The sequence below is a fragment of the Brienomyrus brachyistius genome, chromosome 1, assembly GCF_023856365.1.
Source record: "Brienomyrus brachyistius isolate T26 chromosome 1, BBRACH_0.4, whole genome shotgun sequence".
NCBI classification, from domain to species: domain Eukaryota; kingdom Metazoa; phylum Chordata; class Actinopteri; order Osteoglossiformes; family Mormyridae; genus Brienomyrus; species Brienomyrus brachyistius.
In genome coordinates this window covers 49,039,916-49,049,376 of record NC_064533.1, presented here as the reverse complement: position 1 = coordinate 49,049,376, position 9,461 = coordinate 49,039,916, and the positions used below count along the sequence as shown (strand labels likewise).

Genomic DNA, 9,461 nt, shown 5'->3' with positions numbered 1-9,461 from the left:
AAAACTGTGATTTTTTTCCCATTCAATGAATCAAATGCCATTTAAAAATGTGTCCTGTTTACTCAAGTCGTCTTTCGCATCGTACTAACCTTATTTGAAGATAAAAAAAAGTATGACGATTGAGACAAAACGGAGGGAATCAGTAAAGTTCAAAGATTTTGGACCGCAGAAGGACGCTGGAGAACCTGGAAGAGGTGCACCTGGCACACCACACATACAGAACACGGGTGGAAATCAAATGCCAAATCCAGAAGGGGCCAGGAAACATACCGCCCACTGAGCTATCAAGCCACTCGAGATAGATAGATAGATAGATAGATAGATAGATAGATAGATAGATAGATAGATAGATAGATAGATAGATAGATCTGTTCATTTATTGATTGGTTTATTGATTGATTGAATATTACATTTGCCAATACGGAAAAGAACATGATTTTTTAAATACTCTTTGTTTTGTACATCCCAGTGTTACTCCATCTGACTCATGTAAGCTACAGACAAAACCTCAAATGTAATTCCAGACTGTGGTGCCTGGAATCTGCCTCCTCAGTGCAGCGCCGCTTTCTGCGGATCCTCATGCTGTCCTTGACAGCGTCAGATTTTAATCCATCTGGGAGCGATTGGCTAAGCGAAGTCACGTTGCTGGTGTAACTCTGTCAGCCTGATCCTGCACCATTGTTTCCACTGGCTGCCGGAAGAGTTCCCTCGTTCCCTGCGCAAAGAGTCTGGATGCGGCTGCCGCTGCCGCTGGGTAGCTTACAACTGCCGTAAATTACCAAAGCCCTGCGTTTAAAATCCGATACGCAACTGAAGCATTTATTCCCCTTGAAGAAACTAGTATCAGTTAAAAGGAGCTGTGCGTTATGTACGTGCAAGTCAATTAGCTGGCTTGCTAGACAAACGCGATGATCTGACAACATGAATGGTAAGTTAGTTATTGTTTTATTTATTGTGTAGATTTTTATGGCATCTCGTTTGTGGTTTTCTTTTTTCCGCACAATAAATTACGAGTGTGTTTTTAACACGCACCTTCACAACAATAGGCGCTGCACAATGCCACTACCTGAGGAGAGCGACCTATGTGGTGCAAATGTGAATTTTATTGATAAATGAAAGGATGACGACGCAACATAGATGTGTGCGGGCTTACATGCGATGCGGTATTTACTATGAAGTTGTCGCGTTTTGTGCATCTTCGATAGTGATGCTTATTCCGATAGCTGCATGCAATTTTGCATAATGAAACTGAACAAAATTAAGCTTAGATGCTAAACGCGTTTTGCTCACTGTAGTTGAAATATATATATATAGCTGACGGTTTATCTAAATATGTTTTGTTAACACTTTATTTTTCAACCGACATTTCTATAAAAAAAATTACATGAGTGATCTCATGATTGTTAGTTTGGGTACGTTTGTGCGAGCAGGTGAAAAGTGCCGTGATAATTAGATAAATGTGGAAATATTTAAAATTGCATAGGCATATTACAGGAAATGTACGCGTGAATATAATTTCACGTATCACCCTACCAAATGCTAGGTGAATGTGACAGGAAAAAAATTATTATTAGTAGTAGGAGTAGTAGTATGAGTAATAACGCTAATAATAATAACAATAATAATAATAATAATTATTATTATTATTATTATGCTGTCACTGTCATTACTGCTACTAAGTTTTAAAGCAACTCTCTATTTTCATATATGTAACCTGTATCACTGTGGGATTGTGCAAATACATAAATATAAATAAATTAGTAGTTTAAAATCCGGTTAGGAAATCGTACATGCCGCATACTTCTGCTTTTCTTGGCCGCTTATCCCCCCCCTCCCCCCCATTGGTAAAGTTTACCCTGCGTTAAAAGCCACCCAAGCACAGCGCCTGGAAAGGAAGACTCCTATCAAAACGTTCCCTGAGAACATGCAGCTGTGTCGGGGTCCTTCCCAGAATCCCCTGGGAGCCAATTACTCATCTCTTAATAGGGGCTGGCGGTGGACAGGGGGCGGTGAGCCATAGAACTCTACTTCCAGTTAGTTTCACCAGATCTCCCAGTAACATCAATGCTGCCAGTTATAGTCTATTGATCATTACTTTAGTAGCCTATAATTACCAAAGATCCTGCATCTTCAGAAAATGAGCAAACATTTCATATGACTACCGAAGTGTTCTTACTCCTGAAAGATTCATGTATATTATTTAGGCTGTATAATTATGAAATTTGTTTGAACTGCCGAGTATAGCAAAATAAATACCAGTAAAAATGTTCTTTTTACCTATTTAAACTGCTGGTCTATATCGGCATAGCAGGTCATTCAAGCCAAACGATGTCATATCCAGGGATGAGAAACCTTTTGCTTGCAGGTAATGGTTTTCAAACACTGTACTTTGAGATAAACGGTATAGGATACACAGTGTCTTTGGGAGGCCTGACTGGACAGATATCAAGAGTGTATTCATTCAGCCTGGCCTTCTGTTTCAGATTTAATGACAAACTCTGCCGACATCCTGCGTCCCACCGCAAGTCCGCTGATGTTAGCTCACCCATGGCAAAAGGCTGAAACCTTCGTCTCATTCCATTTTCTCAAATGATCTTCGCACTTCAGCTAATCATAACTTCACCTTTGTCTGTCTGAGGTAAGAGAAATATGTGATCTACAGTTATTACTGTTTTGTTGTAGATAGTGGGACCTAATAACAAAATCAGTAATAATAATTATAATAACCACTTATATTACTACAGGGCAGTATAATAAATCTTATCATAACAAGGTCTAGCATGCTGAATTTAAGAATGCCAGGTTTTGTTGAAAACTTGCACAGATGTTGCGATGTTTTTTTTTTTTAATCCGCCTTCTTGAACTATGTGGGAAATCAGTCACTATAAAAATGTTAGATTGCATGTTCAGGACACTTGTGACACTTATTGAAATGAACAACAATTAGAACGACATAAAAACACATGACAGGTGGATAATCTGTTTTTCCTTCTTACAAATGTCCATATGTGCTGTATTGATTATATCATTTATTTGCACATTTGCTCTGTGTATGTAATTGTACTATTTATATATGAGTTGCATGTCTAATGATGATTTATTGCATTATTTCCTGACTGTGTCTCCATTTATTATGAACTGCCACTGAGATTTTTTTAATTCGCTGAAAATGCCTTCTCACACAGAAACAATATCATCTCATGAGATTGAGACTGAGTAGCTTTTTGTCTTTACACTTTCATATGTAGCTAATTTAACCGAAAGCCCCCCCATGAGTTAACTCCCGTTGTAAGCGATTGTGCCGCATTCACTGTAGGAGTTGTAATTTTTATTCCTCAAAAGTGGACAAAAGACTATTGCTATTGAGAGTTGTGAATTTGGAAGAGCCGTAACTTGATGGGTTTTGTATTTGCAAGGGAACCGGCAACACAGGGGTTTAAATACGGCAGTTTTTTTTTCATACCTCTCTCTCTCTCTCTCTCTCTCGGCACATCCTCGGCTCATTCCCATTGTCAGGGGGTTGGTGGAGGGGGGGTCGACTGCTTTGTTCTGCTCCCTCCTCTTCCACACAAAAACACTGGGAGGCTGAGAGATCCACAGCTCGGCAGAGAGACCGGGGTTCTTTAATGAATTCATTTTTCGTCTCCCTCGGTTCTGCATGCGTGGACGTTATTCCCTGCCGGGTTCCTTCCATCCACCAGCAAGCCACTCCCAAAGGAATTAAGTGTAATTAGTCCGAATGAAATGGATAAAAGCATGCACAAGTTTCCCTTTGCCTGTAGCACTGATGGATCAAACCCATTTCCATAGCCTAAATAAATCCATAACTTCAAAGAGCATTTTAAGGAGCAGAATATAGGTTAAGGGCTATTAATGACTAGCCAAGGAGGTGTCTTGTTTGGCCGACTGTTTTAGAGTATAGCCGGGGGATATTTGTGTGGCCTCTGTATTGCTGTGCTGTCGCATTATACGTTGCAGAGCTAAATCAGCTTGCGTCAGATCATTGCATTTTTCCATTACAGGGTTAAATCAGTTTGAACTTCTTTTATATAGGAGAGTATGGCGGCCAAGGCTGGTCACAAGCCTGACCCAATACGACATTCATAAACAGCTGTAAAACACAATTAGATGGGTCAGCATCTAGCTCCTGCACCCCCCCCCCCCCCCCGCCCCTCCCCATCTTCCAATCTGAATAGTGAATGAAATCATGTGACATGGAGCTCGCTTTATCTGAAGGTGACACTGATCTGTCATCTATAGAAGTAGACAAACACCAAAGCAATTACTTTTTTGCAACTTAGGGGGAGCGAAAATGGTTAGGTTTACCTTTTGGTGAAATATGGGGTTTAAGCAAGGTCTTTAGGAAGGACATTTACAATTTCTTGTGTGTGAGCAGATTTTATTGAACTAAAATTGTATGGAAATTATGAAACTGGAATATGACCGTCTGTTCTTATTTTTTTGGTGGATACGGAGAACAGTTACTATAAACCGTCTGCAGCTTTGAATGATACGCAGTAAACAAAGCTCACAGACGAAAGCAGATCCGAAAAGTCGCCCTGCGTCATTTGACTTATTTAAATGGAGTCGCGCCTGCTCTCCTTCGCTCATTATAATGAGTCTGTAGCAAAGCTGCGCTTTCAGGGTCGTGCTCCTGGCCTCTCTTTCTCGTGGCAGGTTGCCATGGCGGCTGTTAGGAATGTTCTCTCCGTCTCCAGCTTATTACGGTTCCATCCTAAGGGTCTCACGTTCCCCCCTTTTGTCATTAGTGATTCAAAGCCTCCGTGTGTATGGAAACTGTACGGAACAGCAGCTTTAAAAAAAGAACCATATTTAAAACACAAATTAAATGTGACGGAAATTAAGTGTTCCTTATTAAGCTCAGAGCCTTACATACCTGGTTATAATTTTTACATTTAGTCACATTATTACAAATAACAAATATGATATTTAATGATCAATCAGCTACATGGAATTTAATTACAATGGGCCTAAATTCATCATTATAAAACGGCTTAAATATCTTAGAGACCCTTTATGGCATTGCTTGCACTCTCATTTTTAATGAAAATGAAACATTTTGCATTCCATTAAACTATCTGTGTTTTTGAAACACAGCAGTAATATTCGCTACTGAACCTTCAGGAAGCTTTGGCGCTAATTTAATGTATTTTATGGAGCCCATGCGTCACACAGGATGAGATTAGATTGCTTCAAATGTTGTTATTCTTTCTACAAAAAATGTTGGAGTTGACACGAATTAATAAAGCACCCTGGATATCTTTGTTCTATTCAGTTTATTTTAACTGGAGCCTATTTTAATGTTTAATTTTTCCCAAATATGCACTCCACATAGGCCTATTGGTGTTAAAGTAAATTGGCTTTAGCAAATTCTGTTACACAAAGATAAATAAGATTTAAGGGCATTACATTTTCATAAAGGCCTATATTTTATAGGCAAGCCAAGTAAATGCTTTTCATTTTTATAATTAGTTATATCTGACTGTCTTAGTGTTATACATAAATTGCAAGATTAATTTGGTGGTGAAGTGGTCTGTCTACGTTTGTTATCTCTGCTGATAATTTACAGTTGGCCTCTGACAGCATACCTCTCTTCTTACTTGCTTCATATATTTGTCAGACTTGATAAGACTGTTTAACAGCAGACTATGTTTATCATTTGATCATAGTTTATTATCAGATGCACGGATAATGTGTCCATGTGTGCAATACTTCTTTACAACTGTCTAGTGACTGGACTTTCCATGCGTATGACTGCCCGGAACAAAGCTGATGTACAACTCTCGGCATTTAAAGATGTTTGTGTTTCACATTTTAGATTGTAAGGTGACAAATCTTCATTTCTTTGAAGCACAGCCCTCTACAATGATGACTAAATTTCCATCCATCCATCCGTCCATTTTCCAAACCGCTTATCCTACTGGGTCGCGGGGGGTCCGGAGCCTATCCCGGAAGCAATGGGCACGAGGCCGGGAACAACCTAGGATGGGGGGCCAGCCCATCACAGGGCACACTCACACACCATTCACTCATACATACACACCTGTATGTGCAATTTAGCAACTCCAATTAGCCTCAGCATGTCTTTGGGCTGTGGGGGGAAACCGGAGTACCCGGAGGAAACCCCACAACGACATGGGGAGAACATGCAAACTCCACACACATGTGACCCAGGCGGAGACTCGAACCTGGGTCCCAGAGGTGTGAGGCAACAGTACTAACCTCTGCACCACCATGCTGCCCCCGATGACTAACTAGTCATAATTTATTAATAAAAATGGTAGACAGTATTTTTAAATTTGCCTTATTATTGTGAGGGCAACAAATTAACCGTGAATGGGTGATTGTTACTCATTACATGATGAGAGTAGAACATTTATAACCTTAAATTTCATAAAAAAAAAAAAACCCAGGCAGATATTTTACAAAGGATATATTCCCCACAAATCTTATTGTCCAGTGGCACAGTGTTCTGTGCCCATCATCGCTATGGCAACCAGCATAAAAGTGTTTGGTGAGCTAGCTACTGTGATTTAATATATTTTTATCAAGGAGCATTTTTATCAGAATTGAAATGATTATATAATTAGTTGAAAATTACTATGAAAATTATACAAGTCCGTTTTACTGAGAAAAGGTGTCGTTCAGTGGAATGAAAATTATGCTTAATCTGAAGAGCTGCGTATTGCGAGGTTTTCATTAGTTTTGTTAATTCATGTTGATTGGTATGTATCTCAGTTTTCCAGGTTTCTTTCTGCTTGCGTGACAGTAGACTTGCATTATGTGTGTATATATATATATATGTATATATGTATATGTATATGTATGTATGTATATATATATGTATATATATATATATGTATGTATGTATGTATGTATGTATATATATGTATATATGTGTGTGTATATATGTATATATATATATATATATATATATATATATATATATATATATACACCATTAATAACTGTCTTTTAAGCACCAGATAACAGAGTCTTGTAGGGGATATTCAGGGAACAGTGAGGTATTTGGCCATGATTAAATCTGGGTAAACTCTTTGGCAGCATGTCCCTGAGGGAACACAGTTGCATGCCTGAGGACACCGTAAAAGCAATGACACTAGAGTGTTTTTTGTAACAAAGTCGTATAGTAGAAAGAGTTTAATTTACTGTAAAATAATGAATGAATTTCCAATGAGGAAAAAAAAATGCCTTTATGTGTTCATGGTACTATGTTAATGGTTATATTCAAATTTACTATGTATCAAGACTTGGGCACATAGTTTGACAGAAATGTAGTAATAAAGCTTAGTGGCATTTTTAATGTATATTATATATATGCATGTTCCCTAGGAAAATGGTTCATGCTAGATTGTACATAGAGAGTGACTTCGGTATGTGGTCACCTCTAGTCTGAGCAAGACCTGGAAGGGAAATATCCCTGGACTTTGGTGTCCGCCACAGTAAATTTTGCTGGCCCTCATACCCATCAGCCCAGCAGGAAAACACCCCAGTACGCCAGATGGCCAGTCCAGTTCCATCCCTGGTTTGCGTATTTTATGGAGTTTGTTGTATGGGAAACCCAGATCATGAGCCAGTCTTTGGGAACCTGAGGCCAAAACACAGCAGTGGATGTTGAGTCACCTTTTCTTTGTGGGGGCCCTGCGGCACTAAATGTATATCCTCCACCTCCCTCAGCCTGACTTGACCCTAACCCATGGACGGCAAACACGTCGGCTCGAGTCCCAGTCCCGCATCCGCTCTCCACTTGGATTTCCCTCCCATTCGACTTGGCTAACTGGATGTTTTAGTGTTCTGACTAGTTGGTTGTGTGTGAATAAGATGCTCCTGTGTGCCGGAGCGGACTTACTTTATGTGTGTAAGCATTATGTAAAGTTGGTCTGAGAGGCTCTGGCTGTGCTCTCCAGTTTTATTGTGTTAGAACAAAGGTGAAGTCGGCAGTTTTACAAAGAGATTCCTTCTCAAAGTAGGTATTTCTGTATCTTACGAATTACGCTATAGCATTTGCTTTGACGCAGTTGAGTATAGACTTAAGATCAGTATAAAAAAAAACACTTGAACAGGAAGAATGATTTTGTAAACGTAAAGAAACACAAGACTCTAGCTATGTGACGGTACGGTTCAGCTGAGCGGGAGGGTCACTACTTTGGGAGGAAACCAGCCTACAGCTGAGCTATACTGCTGGGCCAAGCTACCGGGGGCCGTTTATGGCAAACGCCAGATTTCACTACACAGCATCAAAGTGGAGGCATGAGATAATATCTCAGGGGCGGGGAAGCTGATCCACGGAGAGCCGGTGCAGGTGCAAGTTTTTGGGATGCCCTCTCAATCGGCCAATAACGGTGGGTCCCCAGGACTGGAGCTGAGGACCAGTTTTATTATTGGCTGATTGAGAGGTCGTCCCAAAAACCCGCACCAACGCCGGACCTCCATGGAACAGGTTTTCCACCCTTGATCCATCCATCCATCTATCTTGTCGTAACAAGTATACTTAGCATTTTATCATAAATGGCATGTTTCAGGTATAGCTCTGTCTTTGTATCAGTGGTTAAAAATAAACCATTTCAGCGATTTAAACTGTCAGTCACCGTATATCATGTGCATTTTATACAGGTTTTCCTGCCATATTCCACAGCACATGACTACTCATGGTAAGATGGCCTTCCTGTGGAGTTTAGTCTGACAGTAGTTCAGTCCGACGCCCAGGTTACTGCAATCACCGAGTTCTGTGTGCTGTCTACTATGTGGCCCCCATGGGTAGTTTCCCTCTGTCCAGTCCTTACCAGTCTGGCATTTGTGCCGGCCTCAAATGTGAAAGCGTGTTTTTCAGTTATTTGGTGGAGGAAGATGGGGGGGGTGGTGGTGAAAGGAGGGTATGGGATCGATACGGCCCGTCCTCACTGCAGCAGGCTCGTCCGTGTGCAGAGTACTGAGCAGGACACAGACCTGCCCCCCCCAACCCAGTGTGTGCCTGAAAATGTCTATAGCCCAGGGTAGCCGTGAGTCGCCAAACGATCTGATGGGGGTGAGGCCTCATTTGCATAAATCGGCTAGCATGTACCATTCTCTGAAGTGGCTCCTTTTGTGTGTGAATCGTATTTCCTTTGCGTATCATTTGTGGACTTTCCCTCAACCTCCGGTGGATATCAAACGAGGCTGATGTCCATTTTGTCTGCATTCATTTCCTATTTGTTTGTTTGTTTGTTTATTTGCATCTCTGCTCATTTACACTTGGGGTTAACAAAGCAATTAGACAGAGGCTGATATTTCCAAAATCCTGGGAATTATCCAAATTCCAGCTGAGGGGTGAATTCTGAGCTACAGCTACCCCTCCCCATTTGAAATCTATTTCATGACACGGTGACGCTAAACTGAATCACACAGCAAACCGGGTAACTGTGAAGTCATTATTATGCCAT

The 9,461-nt window shown here is 40.5% G+C and overlaps 1 protein-coding gene across 3 annotated transcripts in view; it reads left to right on the top strand.

Moving 5' to 3' along the window:
• The first annotated feature begins 645 nt into the window (after positions 1 to 645).
• csrnp3 (cysteine-serine-rich nuclear protein 3) overlaps positions 646 to 9,461 on the top strand; it is a 33,974-nt gene continuing 25,158 nt past the window's right edge. For all 3 annotated transcript variants that reach the window (XM_049015423.1, XM_049015405.1, XM_049015415.1), the window contains exons 1-2: positions 646 to 928; positions 2,484 to 2,638. The gene's annotated coding sequence lies outside the window, so the exon portion shown is untranslated. The remainder of the gene's footprint in view (positions 929 to 2,483; positions 2,639 to 9,461) is intronic.